Genomic DNA, 22,203 nt, shown 5'->3' with positions numbered 1-22,203 from the left:
GCAGGATGTGTGGTACCCCCTCACCCACTAATCCTGGTATGCATGGTACCCCTCATCCCCCAATCCTGGCATGCATGGCCCCCTCACCCCCCAATTCTGGTATGCATGGTCCTCTCACCCCCCCTATCCTGGTATGCATGGTCCTCTCACCCCCATCCTGGTATGCATGGTCCCCTCACCCCCCATCCTGGTATGCATGGTCCCCTCACCCTCAATCCTGATATGCATGGTCCCCTCACCCCCAATCCTGATATGCATGGTCCCCCCACCCCCCTATCCTGGTATGCATTGTCCTCTCACCCCCCTATCCTGGCATGCATGGTCCTCTCACCCCCCTATCCTGGTATGCATGGTCTTCTCACCCCACTTTCCTGATATGCATGGTCCCCTCACCCCCAATCCTGGTATGCATGGTGCCCTCACCCCCCCAATCCTGATATGCATGGTACCCCCTCATCCCTATCCTGGTATGCATGGTACCCCCTCATCCCTATCCTGGTATGCATGGTACCCCTCATCCATATCCTGGTATTCATGGTCCCCTCACCCCCCAATCCTAGTATGCATGGTCCCCCCCTCATCCCCAATCCTGGTATGTATGGTACCCCTCACCCCCCTATCCTGGTATGCATGGTCCTCTCACCCCCACTATCCTGATATGCATGGTCCAATCATGGAATGCATGGCACCCCATTCCTCATCCTGGTATGCATAGTCCCCTCACCCCGCAATCCTGGTATGCATGGTACCCCCTCATCCCTATCATGGTATTCATGGTTCCCTCACCCCCCCAATCCTGGTATGCATAGGACCCCCTCATCCCTATCATGGTATGCATGGTCTCCTAACCCCCAATCTTGGTATGCATTGTCCCCTCACCCCCCTATCCTGGTAAGCATGGTCTTCTCAACCCCCTATCCTGATATGCATGGTCCTCTCACCCACTTTCCTGATATGCATGGTCCCCTCACCCCCAATCCTGGTATGCATGGTACCCCTCATCCCCCAATCCTGGTATGCATGGTCCCCTCACCTCCCCAATCCTGGTATGCATGGTACCCCTTATCCCTATCCTGGTATGCATGGTACCCCTCATCCATATCTTTGTATTCATGGTTCCCTCACTCCCCCTCATCCCTATCGTATGCATGGTCCACTCACCCCACAATCCTGGTATGCATAGTCCCCTCACTCCCCCAATCCTGGTATGCATGGTCCCCCCTCATCCCCAATCCTGGTATGTATGGTACCCTTCACCCCCCCCTATCCTGGTATGCATGGTCCTCTCACCCCCACTATCCTGATATGCATGGTCCCTATCATGGTATGCATAGTCTTCTCAACCCCCTATCCTGATATGCATGGTCCTCTCACCCACTTTCCTGATATGCATGGTCCCCTCACCCCCAATCCTGGTATGCATGGTCCCCTCACCTCCCCAATCTTGATATGCATGGTATCCCTAACCCCCCTTTCCTAGTATGTATATGTATGGTGCACCCTCATCCCCCAATCCTGGTATGCATGGCCCTTCAGCCCCCAATCCTGGTATGCATGGTCCCCTCACTCCCCTTTCCTGGTATGCATGGTCCCATCATCCCCAATCCTGGTATGCATGGTCCCCTCATCCCCAATCCTGGTATAGATGGCACCCCTTACCTCCCAATTCTGGTATGCATGGTCCCCTCACCCCCAATCCTTGGTATGCATGGTGCCCTCACCCCAAAATCCTGGTATGCATGGTGCCCTCACCCCACAATCCTGGTATGCATGGTCCCCTCACCCCACAATCCTGGTATGCATGGCCCCCTCATCCCCACTCCTGGTATACATGGCACACCTTACCTACCAATTGTGGTATGCATGGTCCCCTCACCCCCCTATCCTGGTATGCATGGCCCTCTCACCTCCAATCCTAGTATGCAAGGTCCCCTCACCTCCCTATCCTGGTATGCATGGTACCCCCCTCATCCCTATCCTGGTATGTATGGTTCCCTCACCCCCCAATCTTGGTATGCATTGTACCCTCTCTCATCCCCATCATGGCATGCATGGTCCCCTCACCCCCCAATCCTGGTATGCATGGCCCCTTCACCCCCCAATCCTGGTATGCATGGTCCCCTCATCCCCAATCCTGGTATACATGGCACCCATTACTTCCCATTTCTGGTCCTCATCCCTATCCTGGTATGTATGGTCCCCTCACCCCCCAATCCTGGTATGCATGGTACCTGCTCATCGATATCCTGGTATGCATAGTACCCCTCATCCCCCAATCTTGATATGCTTAGCCCTCTCACCCCCAATCCTGGTATGAATGGTCCTCTCACCCCACTATCCTGTTTTGCATTGTCCTCTCACCCCCCTATCCTGGTATACATGCTACCCCTCACACCCCTATCCTGATATGCCTGGTCCCCTCACCCCCCAATCCTGTTATGAATGGCACCCCATTCCTTATCCTGGTATGCATGTTCCCCTCACCCCCCAATCCTGGTATGTATGGTACCCCCTCATCCAAATCCTGGTGTTCATGTTTCCCTCACCCCCAATCCTGGTATGCATGGTACTTTCTCATCCCTATCATGGTATGCATGGTACCCCCTCATCCATATCCTGGTATTCATGGTTCCCTCACCCCCCAACCCTGGTATGCATGGTACCCTCTTCTCTATCATGATATGCCTGGTCCCCTCACTGCCCAATCCTGGAATGCATAGTCCTCTCACCCAACAATCCTGGAATGCATGGTTCCCTCACCCCCCAATCCTGGAATGCATGGTCCCCTCACCCCCCAATCCTGGTATGCATGGTCCCCTCACCCCCCAGTCCAGGTATGCATGGTCCCCTCACCCCCCATATCCTGGTATTCATGGTTCCCTCACCCCCCAACCCTGGTATGCATGGTACCCTCTCATCTCTATCATGGTATGCCTGGTCCCCTCCCTGCCCAATCCTGGAATGTATAGTCCTCTCACCCAACAATCCTGGAATGCATGGTTCCCTCACCCCCAATCCTGGAATGCATGGTTCCCTCACCCCCAATCATGGTATGCATGGTCCCCCCTCATCCCTATCGTAGGATGTATGGTACCCCCTCACCCCCCAATTCTGGTATGCATGGTTCCTTCACCCCCCTTCCTGGTATGCATGGCCCCCTCACCCGCAATCCTGATATGCATGGTACCCCCTCATCCATATCCTGGTATTCATGGTTCCCTCACCCCCAATCCTGGAATGCATGGTTCCCTCACCCCCAATCATGGTATGCATGGTCCCCCCTCATCCCTATCGTAGGATGTATGGTACCCCCTCACCCCCCTATCATGGTATGTATGGTCCCCTCACCCCCCAATCCTGGTATGCATTGTACCTGCTCATCGATATCCTGGTATTCATGGTTCCCTCACCCCCCCACACTTGGTATGCATGGTACCCTCTCATCCCTATCATGGTATGCATGGTCAACCCCCAATCCTGGTATACATGGTCCCCCCTCATCCCTATCATAGGAGATATGGTACACCCTCACCCAACAATCCTCGAATGCATGGTTCCCTCACCCCCTCAATCTTGGTATGCATGGTCCCCTCACCTCCCAATCGCGGTATTCATGGTCCCCCCTCATCTCTCTCGTAGGATTTATGTTACCCCCTCACCCGCCAATCCTGTATGCATGGTCTCCTCATCCCCAATCCTGGTATGCATGGTACCCCTCATCCCACAATCCTGGTATGTATGGTGCCCCTCACCCCCTATCCTGATATACATGGTAGCCTTCATCCCCTAATTCTGGTATGCGTGGCCCCCTCACCCCCCAATTCTGGTATGCATGGTCCCCCCCCTATCCTGGTATGCATGGTCCTCTCACCCCCCTATCCTGGTATGCATGGTCCCCCCACCCCCCTATCCTGGTATGCATGGTTCCCTCACCCCCAATCCTGGTATGCATGGTACCCCCTCATCTCTATCATGGTATGAATGGTCCCCTCACCCCCCAATCCTGGTATGCATGGTTCCCTAACCCCCCAATCCTAATATGCATGGTCCCCCCCTCATCCCCAATCCTGGTATGTATGGTACCCTCACCCCCCTATCCTGGTATGCATGGTACACCCTCATCCCCAATCCTGGTATGCATTGCCCCTTCACCCCCTCAATCCTGGTATGCATGGTCCCTTCACCCCCCTTTCCTGGTATGCATGGCACCCCATTCCTCATCCTGGTATGCATGGTCCCCTCACCTCGCAATTCTGGTATGCATGGTACCCTCTCATCCCTATCGTGGTATTCATGGTTCTCTCACCCCCCCAATCCTGGTATGCATTATCCCCTCAACCCCCTATCCTGGTATGCATGGTCTTCTCACCCCCCTATCCTGGTTTGCATGGTCCTCTCACACCCCATCCTGATATGCATGGTCCCCTCACCCCCTAATCCTGGTATAGCATGGTCCCCTCACCCCCCAATCCTGGTATGCATGGTCCCCTCACCCCCCTATCTTGATATTCATATTATCCCTAACCCCCCTTTCCTAGTATGCATGGTGCACCCTCATCCCCTATCCTGGTATGCATGGCCCCTTCACCCCTAGTCCTGGTATGCATGGTCCCCTCACTCCCCTTTCCTGGTATGCATAGTCCTCTCAACCCCACTATCCTGATATGCATGGTCCCCTCACCCCAAATCCTGTTATGCATGGCACCCCATTCCTCATCTTGGTATGCATGGTACCCTCTCATCCCTATTATGGTATGCATGGTACCCCCTCATCCATATCCTGGTATTCATGGTTCCCTCACCCCCCAATCCTGGTATGCATAGTCCTCTCACCCAACAATCCTGGAATGCATGGTTCCCTCACCCCCCAATCTTGGTATGCATGGTCCCCTCACCCCCCCAGTCCAGGTATGCATGGTCCCCTCCCCCCCGTATCCTGGTATTCATGGTCCCCTCACCCCCCAATCCTTGAATGCATGGTCCCCTCACCCCCCAATCCTGGTATGCATGGTCCCCTCACCCCCCAATCCTGGTATGCATGGTCCCCTCACACCCCAATCCTAGTGTGCATGGTGCTCTCAACCCCCAATCCTGGTATGCATGGTGCCCTCAACCTCAATCCTGGTGTGCATGGTCCCCTCACCCCCCAATCATGGTATGCATGGTCCCCCCTCATCCCTATCGTAGGATGTATGGTACCCCCTCACCCCCCTATCATGGTATGTATGGTCCCCTCACCCCCCAATCCTGGTATGCATTGTACCTGCTCATCGATATCCTGGTATTCATGGTTCCCTCACCCCCCCACACTTGGTATGCAAGGTACCCTCTCATCCCTATCATGGTATGCATGGTCCCCTCAACCCCCAATCCTGGTATACATGGTCCCCCCTCATCCCTATCATAGGAGGTATGGTACCCCCTCACCCCCCAATCCTGGTATGCATGGTCCCTTGATCCCCAATCCTGGCATACATGGCACCCCTTACCTCCCAATTCTGGTCCTCATCCCTATCCTGGTATGTATGGTCCCCTCACACCCCAATCCTGGTATGTATGGTACCTGCTCATCGATATCCTGGTATGCATGGTACCCCTCATCCCCCAATCCTGGTATGCATGGCACCCCATTCCTCATCCTGGTATGCATGGTCCTCTCACCCCCCCTATCCTGACATGCATGGTCCTCTTACCCCCTATCCTGGTATGCATGGTTCCCTCACCCCCCTTTCCTGGTATGCATGGCACCCCATTCTTCATCCTGGTATGCATGGTCCCCTCACCCCGCAATTCTGGTATGCATGGTACCCTCTCATCCCTATCATGGTATTCATGGTTCTCTCACCCCCCCAATCCTGGTATGCATTGTCCCCTCAAACCACAATCCTGGTATGCATGATCTTCTCACCCCCCTATCCTGATTTGCATGGTCCTCTCACCCCCTTTCCTGGTATGCATGGTCCTCTCACACCCCATCCTGATATGCATAGTCCCCTCACCATGCATATCCTGGTATAGCATGGTCCCCTCACCCCCCTATCTTGATATGCATGGTATCCCTAACCCCCCTTTCCTAGTATGTATATGTATGGTGCACCCTCATCCCCAATCCTGGTATGCATGGTCCTTCACCCCCCAATCCTGGTATGCATGGTCCCCTCACTCCCCTTTCCTGGTATGCATGGTCCTCTCATCCCCACTATCCTGATATGCATGGTCCCCTCACCCCAAATCCTGTTATGCATGGCACCCCATTCCTCATCCTGGTATGCAAGGTACCCCCTCATCCATATCCTGGTATTCATGGTTCCCTCACCCCCCAATCCTGGTATGCATAGTCCTCTCACCCAACAATCCTGGAATGCATGGTCCCCTTACCCCCCAATCGCGGTATGCATGGTCCCCACTCATCTCTCTCGTAGGATGTATGGTACCCCCTCACCCGCCAATCCTGGTATGCATGGTACCCCTCATCCCCCAATCTTTGTATGTATGGTACCCCTCATCCCCTATCCTGGTATACATGGTAGCCCTCATCCCCCAATCCTGGCATGCATGGCCCCCTCACCCCCCAATTCTGGTATGCATGGTCCTCTCACCCCCCTATCCTGGTATGCATGGTCCTCTCACCCCCCATATCCTGGTATGCATGGTCCCCTCACCCCCCATATCCTGGTATTCGTGGTTCCCTCACCCCCCAACCCTGGTATGCATGGCACCCTCTGATCTCTATCATGGTATGCCTGGTCCCCTCCCTGCCCAATCCTGGAATGCATAGTCTTCTCACCCAAAAATCCTGGAATGCATGGTTCCCTCACCTCCCAATCCTGGAATGCATGGTCCCCTCACCCCCCAATCCTTGAATGCATGGTCCCCTCAATCGCCAATCCTGGTATGCATAGTCCCCTCACCCCCCAAATGTGGTATGCATGGTCCCCTCACACCCCAATCCTGGTGTGCATGGTGCTCTCAACCCCCAATCCTGGTATGCATGGTGCCCTCAACCTCAATCCTGGTGTGCATGGTCCCCTCACGCCCCAATCATGGTATGCATGGTCCCCCCTCATCCCTATCGTAGGATGTATGGTACCCCCTCACCCCCCAATTCTGGTATGCATGGTTCCTTCACCCCCCTTCCTGGTATGCATGGTTCCCTCACCCCCCAACCCTGGTATGCATGGTACCCTCTCATCTCTATCATGGTATGCCTGGTCCCCTCACTGCCCAATCCTGGAATGCATAGTCCTCTCACCAAACAATCCTGGAATGCATGGTTCCCTCACCCCCAATCCTGGAAGGCATGGTTCCCTCACCCCCAATCATGGTATGCATGGTCCCCCCTCATCCCTATCGTAGGATCTATGGTACCCCCTCACCCCCCAATTCTGGTATGCATGGTTCCTTCACCCCCCTTCCTGGTATGCATGGTTCCCTCTCATCTCTATCATGGTATGCCTGGTCCCCTCACTGCCCAATCCTGGAATGCATAGTCCTCTCACCCAACAATCCTGAAATGCATGGTTCCCTCACCCCCCAATCCAGGTATGCATGGTCCCCTCACCCCCCAATCCTGGTATGCATGGTCCCCTCCCCCCCCGTATCCTGGTATTCATGGTCCCCTCACCCCCCAATCCTTGAATGCATGGTCCCCTCACCCCCCAATCCTGGTATGCATGGTCCCCTCACACCCCAATCCTGGTGTGCATGGTGCCCTCAACCTCAATCCTGGTGTGCATGGTCCCCTCACTCCCCAATCATGGTATGCATGGTCCCCCCTCATCCCTATCGTAGGATGTATGGTACCCCCTCACCCCCCTATCATGGTATGTATGGTCCCCTCACCCCCCAGTCCTGGTATGCATTGTACCTGCTCATCGATATCTTGGTATTCATGGTTCCCTCACCCCCCCACACTTGGTATGCATGGTACCCTCTCATCCCTATCATAGTATGCATGGTCCCCTCACCCCCCCCCAATCCTGGTATGCATGGTCCCCTCAACCCCCAATCCTGGTATACATGGTCCCCCCTCATCCCTATCATAGGAGGTATGGTACCCCATCACCCCCCAATCCTGGTATGCATGGTCCCCTGATCCCCAATCCTGGCATACATGGCACCCCTTACCTCCCAATTCTAGTCCTCATCCCTATCCTGGTATGTATGGTACCTGCTCATCGATATCCTGGTATGCAATGGTACCCCTCATCCCCCAATCCTGTTATGCATAGCCCCCTCAACCCCCAATCCTGGTATGCATGGCACCCCATTCCTCATTCTGGTATGCATGGTCCTCTCACCCCCCTATCATGGCATGCATGGTCCTCTCACCCCCTATCCTGGTATGCATGGTTCCCTCACCCCCAATCCTGGTATGCATGGTACCCCCTCATCTCTATCATGGTATGCATGGTCCCCTCACCCCCCAATCCTGGTATGCATGGTCCCCTCACCCCCCAATCCTAATATGCATGGGTCCCCCCTCATCACCAATCCTGGTATGTATGGTATCCTCACCCCCCTATCCTGGTATGCATGGTACACCCTCATCCCCAATCCTGGTATGCATTGCTCCTTCACCCCCCCAATCCTGGTATGCATGGTCCCTTCACCCCCCTTTCCTGGTATGCATGGCACACCATTCCTCATCCTGGTATGCATGGTCCCCTCACCCCGCAATTCTGGTATGCATGGTACCCTCTCATCCCTATCATGGTATTCATGGTTCTCTCACCCCCCCAATCCTGGTATGCATTGTCCCCTCAACCCACTATCCTGGTATGCATGGTCTTCTCACCCCCCTATCCTGGTTTGCATGGTCCTCTCACCCCCTTTCCTGGTATGCATGGTCCTCTCACACCCCATCCTGATATGCATGGCCCTTCAGCCCCCAATCCTGGTATGCATGGTCCCCTCACTCCCCTTTCCTGGTATGCATGGTCCCATCAGCCCCAATCCTGGTATGCATGGTCCCCTCATCCCCAATCCTGGTATAGATGGCACCCCTTACCTCCCAATTCTGGTATGCATGGTCCCCTCACCCCCAATCCTAGGTATGCATGGTCCCCTCACCCCAAAATCCTGGTATGCATGGTGCCCTCACCCCACAATCCTGGTATGCATGGTCCCCTCACCCCACAATCCTGGTATGCATGGCCCCCTCATCCCCACTCCTGGTATACATGGCACACCTTACCTACCAATTGTGGTATGCATGGTCCCCTCACCCCCCTATCCTGGTATGCATGGCCCTCTCACCCCCAATCCTGGTATGCAAGGTCCCCTCACCTCCCTATCCTGGTATGCATGGTACCCCCCTCATCCCTATCCTGGTATGTATGGTTCCCTCACCCCCCAATCTTGGTATGCATTGTACCCTCTCTCATCCCCATCATGACATGCATGGTCCCCTCACCCCCCAATCCTGGTATGCATGGTCCCCTCACCCCCCAATCCTGGTATGCATGGTCCCTTCACCCCCCAATCCTGGTATGCATGGTCCCCTCATCCCCAATCCTGGTATACATGGCACCCATTACTTCCCATTTCTGGTCCTCATCCCTATCCTGGTATGTATGGTCCCCTCACCCACCAATCCTGGTATGCATGGTACTTGCTCATCGATATCCTGGTATGCATAGTACCCCTCATCCCCCAATCTTGATATGCTTAGCCCTCTCACCCCCAATCCTGGTATGAATGGTCCTCTCACCCCACTATCCTGTTTTGCATCGTCCTCTCACCCCCCTATCCTGGTATACATGCTACCCCTCACACCCCTATCCTGATATGCCTGGTCCCCTCACCCTCCAATCCTGTTATGAATGGCACCCCATTCCTCATCCTGGTATGCATGTTCCCCTCACCCCCCAATCCTGGTATGTATGGTACCCCCTCATCCAAATCCTGGTGTTCATGTTTCCCTCACCCCCAATCCTGGTATGCATGGTACTTTCTCATCCCTATCATGGTATGCATGGTACCCCCTCATCCATATCCTGGTATTCATGGTTCCCTCACCCCCCAACCCTGGTATGCATGGTATCCTCTTCTCTATCATGGTATGCCTGGTCCCCTCACTGCCCAATCCTGGAATGCATAGTCCTCTCACCCAACAATCCTGGAATGCATGGTCCCCTCACCCCCCAATCCTGGAATGCATGGTCCCCTCACCCCCCAATCCTGGTATGCATGGTCCCCTCACCCCCCATATCCTGGTATTCATGGTTCCCTCACCCCCCAACCCTGGTATGCATGGTACCCTCTCATCTCTATCATGGTATGCCTGGTCCCCTCCCTGCCCAATCCTGGAATGCATAGTCCTCTCACCCAACAATCCTGGAATGCATGGTTCCCTCACCCCCAATCCTGGAATGCATGGTTCCCTCACCCCCAATCATGGTATGCATGGTCCCCCCTCATCCCTATCGTAGGATGTATGGTACCCCCTCACCCCCCTATCATGGTATGTATGGTCCCCTCACCCCCCAATCCTGGTATGCATTGTACCTGCTCATCGATATCCTGGTATTCATGGTTCCCTCACCCCCCCACACTTGGTATGCATGGTACCCTCTCATCCCTATCATGGTATGCATGGTCCCCTCAACCCCCAATCCTGGTATACATGGTCCCCCCTCATCCCTATCATAGGAGGTATGGTACCCCCTCACCCCCCAATCCTGGTATGCATGGTCCCTTGATCCCCAATCCTGGCATACATGGCACCCCTTACCTCCCAATTCTGGTCCTCATCCCTATCCTGGTATGTATGGTCCCCTCACACCCCAATCCTGGTATGCATGGTCCCCTCACCTCCCAATCGCGGTATTCATGGTCCCCCCTCATCTCTCTCGTAGGATTTATGGTACCCCCTCACCCGCCAATCCTGTATGCATGTTCTCCTCATCCCCAATCCTGATATGCATGGTACCCCTCATCCCACAATCCTGGTATGTATGGTACCCCTCACCCCCTATCCTGATATACATGGTAGCCCTCATCCCCTAATTCTGGTATGCGTGGCCCCCTCACCCCCCTATCCTGGTATGCATGGTCCCCCCACCCCCCTCCTGGTATGCATGGTCCCCCCACCCCCCTATCCTGGTATGCATGGTCCTCTCACCCCCTATCCTGGTATGCATGGTTCCCTCACCCCCAATCCTGGTATGTATGGTACCCCCTCATCTCTATCATGGTATGCATTGCCCCTTCACCCCCTCAATCCTGGTATGCATGGTCCCTTCACCCCCCTTTCCTGGTATGCATGGCACCCCATTCCTCATCCTGGTATGCATGGTCCCCTCACCTCGCAATTCTGGTATGCATGGTACCCTCTCATCCCTATCATAGTATTCATGGTTCTCTCACCCCCCCCAATCCTGGTATGCATTATCCCCTCAACCCCCTATCCTGGAATGCATGGTCTTCTCACCCCCCTATCCTGGTTTGCATGGTCCTCTCACCCCCTTTCCTGGTATGCATGGTCCTCTCACACCCCATCCTGATATGCATGGTCCCCTCACCCCCTAATCCTGGTATAGCATGGTCCCCTCACCCCCCAATCCTGGTATGCATGGTCCCCTCACCCCCCTATCTTGATATGCATATTATCCCTAACCCCCCTTTCCTAGTATGCATGGTGCACCCTCATCCCCTATCCTGGTATGCATGGCCCCTTCACCCCCCAGTCCTGGTATGCATGGTCCCCTCACTCCCCTTTCCTGGTATGCATAGTCCTCTCAACCCCACTATCCTGATATGCATGGTCCCCTCACCCCAAATCCTGTTATGCATGGCACCCCATTCCTCATCTTGGTATGCATGGTACCCTCTCATCTCTATTATGGTATGCATGGTACCCCCTCATCCATATCCTGGTATTCATGGTTCCCTCATCCCCCAATCCTGGTATGCATAGTCCTCTCACCCAACAATCCTGGAATGCATGGTTCCCTCACCCCCCCAATCTTGGTATGCATGGTCCCCTCACCCAATCGCGGTATGCATGGTCCCCCCTCACCTCTCTCGCAGGATGTGTGGTACCCCCTCACCCACTAATCCTGGTATGCATGGTACCCCTCATCCCCCAATCCTGGCATGCATGGCCCCCTCACCCCCCAATTCTGGTATGCATGGTCCTCTCACCCCCCCTATCCTGGTATGCATGGTCCTCTCACCCCCATCCTGGTATGTATGGTCCCCTCACCCTCAATCCTGATATGCATGGTCCCCTCACCCTCAATCCTGATATGCATGGTCCCCTCACCCCCAATCCTGATATGCATGGTCCCCCCACCCCCCTATCCTGGTATGCATTGTCCTCTCACCCCCCTATCCTGGCATGCATGGTCCTCTCACCCCCCTATCCTGGTATGCATGGTCTTCTCACCCCACTTTCCTGATATGCATGGTCCCCTCACCCCCAATCCTGGTATGCATGGTGCCCTCACCCCCCCAATCCTGATATGCATGGTACCCCCTCATCCCTATCCTGGTATGCATGGTACCCCCTCATCCCTATCCTGGTATGCATGGTACCCCCTCATCCCTATCCTGGTATGCATGGTACCCCTCATCCATATCCTGGTATTCATGGTCCCCTCACCCCCCAATCCTAGTATGCATGGTCCCCCCCTCATCCCCAATCCTGGTATGCATGGTCCTCTCACCCCCACTATCCTGATATGCATGGTCCAATCATGGAATGCATGGCACCCCATTCCTCATCCTGGTATGCATTGTCCCCTCACCCCGCAATCCTGGTATGCATGGTACCCCCTCATCCCTATCATGGTATTCATGGTTCCCTCACCCCCCCAATCCTGGTATGCATAGGACCCCCTCATCCCTATCATGGTATGCATGGTCTCCTAACCCCCAATCCTGGTATGCATTGTCCCCTCACCCCCCTATCCTGGTATGCATGGTCTTCTCAACCCCCTATCCTGATATGCATGGTCCTCTCACCCACTTTCCTGATATGCATGGTCCCCTCACCCCCAATCCTGGTATGCATGGTACCCCTCATCCCCCAATCCTGGTATGCATGGTCCCCTCACCTCCCCAATCCTGGTATGCATGGTACCCCTCATCCCTATCCTGGTATGCATGGTACCCCTCATCCATATCTTTGTATTCATGGTTCCCTCACTCCCCCTCATCCCTATCGTATGCATGGTCCCCTCACCCCACAATCCTGGTATGCATAGTCCCCTCACTCCCCCAATCCTGGTATGCATGGTCCCCCCTCATCCCCAATCCTGGTATGTATGGTACCCTTCACCCCCCCCTATCCTGGTATGCATGGTCCTCTCACCCCCACTATCCTGATATGCATGGTCCCTATCATGGTATGCATAGTCTTCTCAACCCCCTATCCTGATATGCATGGTCCTCTCACCCACTTTCCTGATATGCATGGTCCCCTCACCCCCAATCCTGGTATGCATGGTCCCCTCACCTCCCCAATCCTGGTATGCATGGTACCCCCTCATCCCTATCCTGGTATGCATGGTACCCCTCATCCATATCTTTGTATTCATGGTTCCCTCACTCCCCCTCATCCCTATCGTATGCATGGTCCCCTCACCCCACAATCCTGGTATGCATAGTCCCCTCACCCCCCCAATCCTGGTATGCATGGTCCCCCCTCATCCCCAATCCTGGTATGTATGGTACCCTTCACCCCCCCCCTATCCTGGTATGCATGGTCCTCTCACCCCCACTATCCTGATATGCATGGTCCCTATCATGGTATGCATGGTCTCCTCACCCCCAATCCTGGTATGCATTGTCCCCTCACCCCCCTATCCTGGTATGCATGGTCTTCTCACCCCCCTATCCTGGTATGCATGGTCTTCTCACCCCCCCTATCCTGGTATGCATGGTCTTCTCACCCCCCTATCCTGGTATGAATGGTCCCCTCACCCTGCAATCCTGGTATGCATGATACCCCCTCATCCAAATCCTGGTATGCATGGTACCCCCTCATCCATATCCTGGTATTCATGGTTCCCTCACCCCTCAATTCTGGAATATATGGTACCCCCTCATCCCTATCATGGTATGCATGGTCCCCTCACCCCCCAATCCTGGTATGCATGGCCCCCTCACTCTCCATCCTGGTATGCATGGTCCCCCCCATCCCTATTGTAGGATATATGGTACCCCCTTACCCACCAATCCTGGTAAGCTTTGTCCCCTCATCCCCAATCCTGGTATGCATGGTCCTCTCATCCCCCCAATCCTGGTATGCATGCTCCCCTCACCCCCTATCCTGGTATGCATGGTCTCATCACCCCCAATCCTGATATGCATGGTCCTCTCACCCCCCCATCCTAGTATACATTGTCCTCTCACCCCCCTTTCCTGGTATGCATGGTCCAATCACCCCCCTTTCCTGGTATGCATGGTCCCATCACCCCCTATCCTTGTATGCATGCTACCTCTCACCCCCCTATCCTGATATGTATGGTCCCCCTCACCCCTATTAAACTGCACACATACGAAAAAACCCCATTTATACTCATCTGTTTTCCCTGTGCTCCAGCGCTGTCCCGTTCTGCCGGAGGCCGGGGGAGGAGTGTGGCACCGGAGTATGCGCATGCCCATACCGTGCTGTCCGGCGCCATATTGCTGAAGACACACTGCAAATGTGTCTTCAGTAAAATAGCGCCGGATAGCGCTATGCTCATGTGTGATTCTGCCGCCGCACTCCTGCCCCGATCTCCGGCGAGAAGAGAAGAGCCGCGGCAATACTCCTCCCTGTCAGGTAAGTATGGTGCCGGAGATCACAGTATGCATTCAGTGTCTACGCGTACCGCGATCTCCGGCGCCATACACACTCCTCTTACCTGTAACCGCTGGATGCCTTCTTCTGTCTATAAAGGCTTCGGACAGAGTGATGCTTCTATATATACTGTATCTAATATATAAAGCTCAAAGTGTGGTGTGTGTGTGGTGTGTGTGTGGTGTGTGTGTGTGGTGTGTGTGTGTGTGTGGTGTGTGTGTGTGGTGTGTGTGTGGTGTGTGTGTGTGGTGTGTGTGTGTGGTGTGTGTGTGGTGTGTGTGTGGTGTGTGTGGTGTGTGTGGGGTGTGTGTGTGTCCGGGATTGGCATCTGCACCGTCGCAGCTACAGCCACAAAATTTGGCACAGTCACACGTCTGGACCCCGAGAGCGTCCTAGGCTATGTTGTGAGGCGAAATTTTAAGCCCGCGCGTTTAAATTTACCAAACAATTTTGCCCCTTTCTACATAATGGGGGGAAAAAGTGTGTGTGTGTCAAGCCCCGCCCCTCATTATGATGTCATAATGGTTGCCATGGCGACGCTGATGTCGTCATAGGTTGCAAGCCCCGCCGCTCATTATGATGTCATAATGGTTGACTATGGGATGGAGGATGTGTGACGGGTATATGGTCACTGCACTATGGGATGGAGGATATGTATGACTGGTATATGGTCACTGGACTATGGGATGGAGGATGTGTGATGGGTATCTTGGTACTGGACTATGGGATGGAGGATATGTATGACGGGTATATGGGCACGGGACTATGGGATGGCGGATATGTATGATGGGTATATGGGCACGGGACTATGGGATGGAGGATATGTATGATGCGTATATGGGCATGGGACTATGAGATGAAGGATGTGTGATGGGTATATGGGATGGCGAATATGCATGATGGGTATATGGGCATGGGACTATGGGATGGAGGATGTGTGATGGGTATATGGGCATGGGACTATGAGATGAAGGATTTGTGATGGGTATATGGACACTCGACTATGGGATGGCGGATATGTATGATGGGTATATGGGCATGGGACTATGGGATGGCGGATATGTATGATGGGTATATGGGCATGGGACTATGGGATGGAGGATGTGTGATGGGTATATGGGCACTCGACTATTGGATGGAGGATATGTATGATGGGTATATGGGCACAGGACTATGGGATGGCGGATATGTATGATGGGTATATGGGCGTGGGACTATGGGATGAAGGATATGTATGATGGGTATATGGGCATGGGACTATGGGATGAAGGATGTGTGATGGGTATATGGGCATGGGACTATGAGATGAAGGATTTGTGATGGGTATATGGACACTCGACTATGGGATGGTGGATATGTATGATGGGTATATGGGCACGGGACTATGGGATGGAGGATAATTATAATTTGCTATAACTAACCACAGATAGTTACTATGCCCGGGCAGCGCCGGGCTCTTCAGCTAGTATATATATACTTATCCTTTTTTACCTATACATATCTTTTTTTACCTATATTTAGCTACACTTATCTTCTCTTAAACATGTTTATCCTTACTTACGGTGCCTATACTTATACTGTACACAATTAAGAAAAGGAACAGTCTCACCAGATCCTGGCGGTGTCCTATTAGGCTGTGTGTACACGTTGCGGATTCTACTGCGGATTTTTCCGCACGGATTTGTCAAAAACCGCAGGTAAATCCGCAGGTCAAAAGACCTGCGGTTTATCTGCCATTTTTCTGCTGTTTATCCTGCGGATTTCCCCTGCGGTTTGACACCTGTCATGGAGCAGGTGCTAAACCGCTGCGGAATTCGCATAAAGAATTGACATGCTGCGGTTTTGAAGCCGCAGCAAATCCGCGTGGAAAAATTTGCACCGTGTGCACTGCGGTTTTCAATTTCCATTGATTTTAATGGTACTGTACACCGCAGCTGAAACTGCTACGGATCCGCAGGACCAAAACTGCTGTGGATCTGCAGCAAAATCCGCAACATGTATACACACTCTTAGAATGTTCCAGGTCAGATGATCTCTTGAATTGGAAAAAGAAAGGGGTGAGAGGCGCAGCTGTAGGAGAGCCACAAATTTTCCACAGTGTTTTCCAAGGATTAATTGCGAAGGTGCCCCGCAGTGCTCACAAATGAAGCGCTTCACCTTCGATTCTTCAGGGGAGACAGAGAGTGGATGGGGCATAAAGTGTCAGTTGTAGGGAGACATACTGTGCGCTTCTGTGGGTGGCACGCCGGAAGTGACATGAGCGCTCCAAGGAAGCGTCATAAGTTACCTCTGCGGTCCAGTGGATCTTGTGCCAGAAATGATGTTTTTCAAAGCGTGGTAATATTATTTTTTTAATGAACGCAAGTTGCCATACTGTAGACCAGGCACTGCTCCCTACACTTGGTTCTGGGAACTGTATATCTCAGCCACTATGGCTGACACTTTATTCCCCATCCGGGTTCTGTCTCCTCTGAAGAATTGTTGGTGAAGCGCATAGGGAGTACTGCGTGCACCTTCTCAACTGATCCTTGGAAAACACTGTGGTGAAACGCGTGGCTCTCCTTATAATGGCGACCCTCACCCCTTTCTATTTCCCATACAAAGGATCATGTAACCTGGATCATTCTATTACCAGGATCTGGTGAGACTGTCCCTTTTCTTAAATGTGTACAGCATATATAATCACCATGACAAGTACCTCACTGCACATGAATACTGACTAGTGCAACTCATTTTGTTAGGTGATAATTACCCATGAGGATTTTTGTCTTGTTTGTTAATTAGCCTGTGGCTATTTCATCCTAACATAGTAAAAGTTATATTTTAATACTTCTACCCTTCTGGATCCTTACCTATGCTGATCATTTTTTTCATATACTTATCCTCTCATGCCTTTTTTTTTAATTTTATTGAATTTAAACATACTTATACTTTACCCTTACTTTCTTATCTATACTTATCCTTTTTTACCTATACATATCTTTTTTTACCTATATCTAGCTATGCTTATCTTTTCTTAAACATGTTTATCCTTACTTACGGTGCCTATACTTATACTTTTTTATTTTTATTAAATTTTAAACATACCTATACTTTACCTATACTTATACTTAGTTAGCCACTTATCTTTTCTTGCCTATATTAACAACACTTATCTTTTATTAAATATATTTATCCTTACTTACCTATACTTAACCTTTTTTTTTCTTTTTAAATTTTAAATATGCTTGTACTCTATACTATATCCTTACTTAACTATACTTATCTAAACAGGGCATTCATGAAGGAGGCAATCCTGGCCCTTGCTCTTCTCATGATCCTTCTTGCGTGAATACGGGGCCAGGCGCAGCAGGTGGTTTCTTCCTCCTATACACATAATGAAGTAAAACTAAATATCGTTGCCCCGATTCATCATGTGCATTTTTGTTATGTCACTTTTCTTTTTTTTGTCTTGTGGTATTTGTTGCTTTTTTGGTACCAAACTCATCAAAATGGTGCACGAGATTCGTGAATTTGGCATTAAGTCAAATACAGGCTTTTTCTTTAACTTTTTTTCGTAGCTATTGATGCCAAAAGTCGCAAAAATTGCCCCAATACTGACTTACTCAAAAATACAGCAGGGTTGGACTGGAGTAAGGTTGTGGCAAATTCAGAAATTGATGAATCAGGATAAAATATCTGGAAATACTAGACTCCATCCACAAAACGGAAAACAAAATAAAAAAAAGGCAATAACATACAGAACAGACTTCAAAAAGGCACAAATAAAATAACGAATTATGTGCAAACAAAAAAGGCGCTGAGCACACAAAACTAGGAAAAAAACAGGCGCAAAGAGCCTGTGACCTGGAGTCGATCCCTACGTGTAATAATCCAAGAGGCTAAGAAGCATCAGCTGAGAGATGGGATGATACTGACATATACTGTGTGTAGGGAGAAATGCTGTGTAGTGATGCGGATCTGTATACAACTACTAGGACCAAATAGAAGGAGGTTTCCAGTTTTTTCCTCTACATGATGCTAATGTAAATCATGTCCTGTCCGTTCAGTATGAAGATACACGCTGGATCATCCCTCCCATCACTTACGTCCTCCCCTGGGATCCTGATGCCATCGTCTAGCTTCATGTAGATCGGCTGCAATACAACAGGTAAGAGTTAGTTTCCTTGTATCTATTTTTGTAATCCTATAAAGAGGTTGTGTAGCCTCGGCGGGATTTTCAGAAATCATTGTATCCTAACACACTGTCAGGATTCGGCTACGTGTGCCGGGTCTAGCATTTGTCAAGTGACCAAAAGTCAGTGATTGACCTACAAGTGATCAGGTCAGTGGAACATCAGATACTGTTCACATTCTGCCGAAAATTACCCCAGGGCTGAACAACCCCATTCATTTCAGTAATTTTATGAATTCCCCATATTATTGCATACTAGGAGTTATAGTTTAGAGATGTCTACAGGTAAGGGAGCACTTATATAGACTATGGTGCCAATGATGCTCTTACCCCGTCATCGTCGTCACATCCGTCCGCAATCTGATCCTTATAGAAGAAGAGAGGAAAATCAGAGATTGTATTGGGAAATGTTTGGGCTCTCAGATCTGCACAATGATATTATTGGTGTTTTTCTCTGTGTTTTATATATTCTGCTCATATCACTTACGTAATACTCAGTGAGCCGCAATCCATCTTCTCTCACCTGTTGCAATGAGAAAAAAACATTATTAGTAATTTATCTGTTTTCTAATAACAGATCGACAAGAACTCGCCTTGTGTGGTTTCTCGTACAGACATTTTTAATAACAATCGGGTCATCCTCTATAAGTATCTGCCCCCTGCTGCACATTACACGGGATCGTATATCTGGGCCTAATTCCTCATCAGTTGTGGTGGGGTCTGGAAAATGTAATGCCATTTTTCTGCCATTTTGACAGCAAAATTAGCAGGACCCTCTAACAGTCACCGCCTCTGAGTGTAAGGATGAGTTCACACAATTAGATTTTCGCTCTGAGAAATGTCCATGAAGAAACTGACATCACTCGGACAGTACGAGAACCAATGTGATTCGATTAGTTGATAGGAGCGGCCTTTCTTTTCATGGATCGAATCTGCGTGCAAGAAGCATCTTCGCGGCCATTAGTTTCTTCTGTAGGTCAGATGTAGCTTCTCTATTTAAGTCTATGAGTGTAAAAAGCATTGGATCCGCTACGGATGAAATCAAACATACAGTACACAGCCATGTAATAGAGGAAAGAGCCTGGCACTAACAGAGTCCATGAAGTCTTCCTGCAGGTCCAAGATCATGTCCACGTAGGCCTTTGCATCAAACGCCGGGCCGCTGTCCATCTTTTTACGGGAGACGACTGCGCTTTAGATCGCTGCTCCTGGGCACAGATTAGAAAGAGATTTAATCATGAAATTATATGTCATATTCCAGAGCCACCAGTATAAAGGTAAAAAGTGACACCATAACATAAGACTAGAAATGTGTGCAGTAATAAATCTACCAGAGAGATTCCAATATCTGAGCGCCGACCACATAAGTACAATATACAGGACGGCCATACACATCTCTATCCCCTGCGCCATGAAGTCAGAGGTACGGACTTAGGTCACTTTCTGACCAAGAAGTATTTACTACCCATCTGATCCCAGCATTTTACCCCAGTTATGGCCGTTATTCAGCCCAGTAAGTTTCCTGTTTGACCCCTTTACAACTGAGCACATTATCATTTTTGTGATTGTTTTTTGTCATTTTCTTCCAAGAGCCATAACATTTTTATTTTCCTGCCATCAAAGCCATATGAGGTAGTTTTTTGCAGGATGAGTTGTACTTTTGATTGTCGCCATTTATTTTTCTTTGCAATGTACAAGAAGGGGGATAAATTGAGAAAAAAACACGCAATTCATTTCTGGGTTTTGATTTTCTGGCATTCATTGTGCAGTAAAATGGCCAAGCTACCTGATTCTCCAATTACAGGAAAACCAAACTTGCATGATTATTTATTCAATGAAAACATTTTTTGAAATTCGTAAAAATAAACCAAAATGTTGAACGTATCACCATTGTCCAAGACCTGTTACAGTTTGATTTTTCCCTCGACAGTGCTGAGTGAGGGCTTGGTTTATGTGTGGCGAGCTGAGGGGTTCATTGATACCATTTTGGGGTAGATATCACTTTTTGATCACTTATTGGAATTTTTCTTTAAAGGTGCTGATACAGGAGAGGAGTATAAGGCCGGGGTCACACTTGCGAGTGTGATGCGAGAGACTCATGTAAGTCTCTCGCCTCAACACCCGTCACTGCCGCCGGCACTCGGACTATAGCGTGCGGCTGCATGTATTTCTATTGATGGGAGTTTCTCGCATGACACTCACAAGTGTGACCCCAGCCTAAGTGTTTTTATTTTCACAGTGGCAAACATTTAGAGCGAGAAGAGGTTGTCCAAGTAGTGGAACCCCATTATGGGCACAAGGACATATACATGGGATAGATGCAACAAATAATGAAGATGATCCAACTTGTCCCATAACCATTCCCAGACACTACAAGCTGCACCATGACTGTGATTCATCTGGATTCCAAGTGAGGGGCATTGATAGAATCATCTGTACTATAAGAGGTGGAAACATCGGCCAAATATTGGGACAGAGGGGGTCCAGATGGATTTGGACCCTGAATACAGTACACCCCCTTGGACACAATGAAAACATTAGTTTTGCCCCTTCCTCTGACCACCTTCGCCATCTAGCTATGTATATTTATGGTTTCCTCCTTCATGTCCTCTCGTCATGCAGCCTAGCATATTTTTCTTTCATTTTTTAGATGATGTTTTTTATGTGTTGTTAATGCCATTCACTCATCATTCACTCTCCATTAGTGATGAGCGAGTATACTCGTTGCTCGTGTGATCTCCGAGTATTTTGGCGTGATTGGAGATTTAGTGTTTGTCGACGCAGCTGCATGATTTGCGACTGCTAGACAGCCTGAATACATGTGTGGAATTCCTAACAAACAAGCAATCCTCACATGTATTCAGGCTGTCTAGCAGCCGCAAGTCATGCAGCTGCATCGACAAACACTAAATCTCCGAGCACGCCAAAATACTCGGAGATCACACGAGCATACTCACTCATCACTAGTCTCCACGTGTTTGTGGTTTGGCCACCTGTGACTGCGTGTCCTTAGTTTCTGGCAGTGACCGCGATGTATGGTCACATCATTCTCATGGCAAATCACTGTCCCTCTGAACCATCTGATATTCGCATTTTTACCACCTAAGGTTTATAAAATCATTAGTATTTTTATCTATATATTACTGTGCATCTACACAATGTCCTGTTTGTTTTTTGCACCTTACACCATTTATTCTGTTGCAATTTATGTGAGACCCCTACACTCATTTTCATATTT

General features: G+C 50.6%; 1 protein-coding gene across 1 annotated transcript in view; it reads left to right on the top strand.

Annotated features, from left to right (window-relative positions):
* The window catches only part of LOC141091889 (prostaglandin reductase 2-like), a 137,582-nt gene extending 116,242 nt beyond the window's left edge, over positions 1-21,340 (top strand). The window contains exons 11-12 of the transcript XR_012232610.1: positions 18,841-18,941; positions 21,205-21,340. The gene's annotated coding sequence lies outside the window, so the exon portion shown is untranslated. The remainder of the gene's footprint in view (positions 1-18,840; positions 18,942-21,204) is intronic.
* Positions 21,341-22,203: the final 863 nt, after the last annotated feature.

The sequence above is a fragment of the Dendrobates tinctorius genome, unplaced genomic scaffold (genome assembly GCF_039654945.1).
Source record: "Dendrobates tinctorius isolate UK_male_01 unplaced genomic scaffold, ASM3965494v1 ptg000057l, whole genome shotgun sequence".
Taxonomy (NCBI): domain Eukaryota; kingdom Metazoa; phylum Chordata; class Amphibia; order Anura; family Dendrobatidae; genus Dendrobates; species Dendrobates tinctorius.
This window is presented reverse-complemented; position numbering and strand designations above follow the sequence as displayed.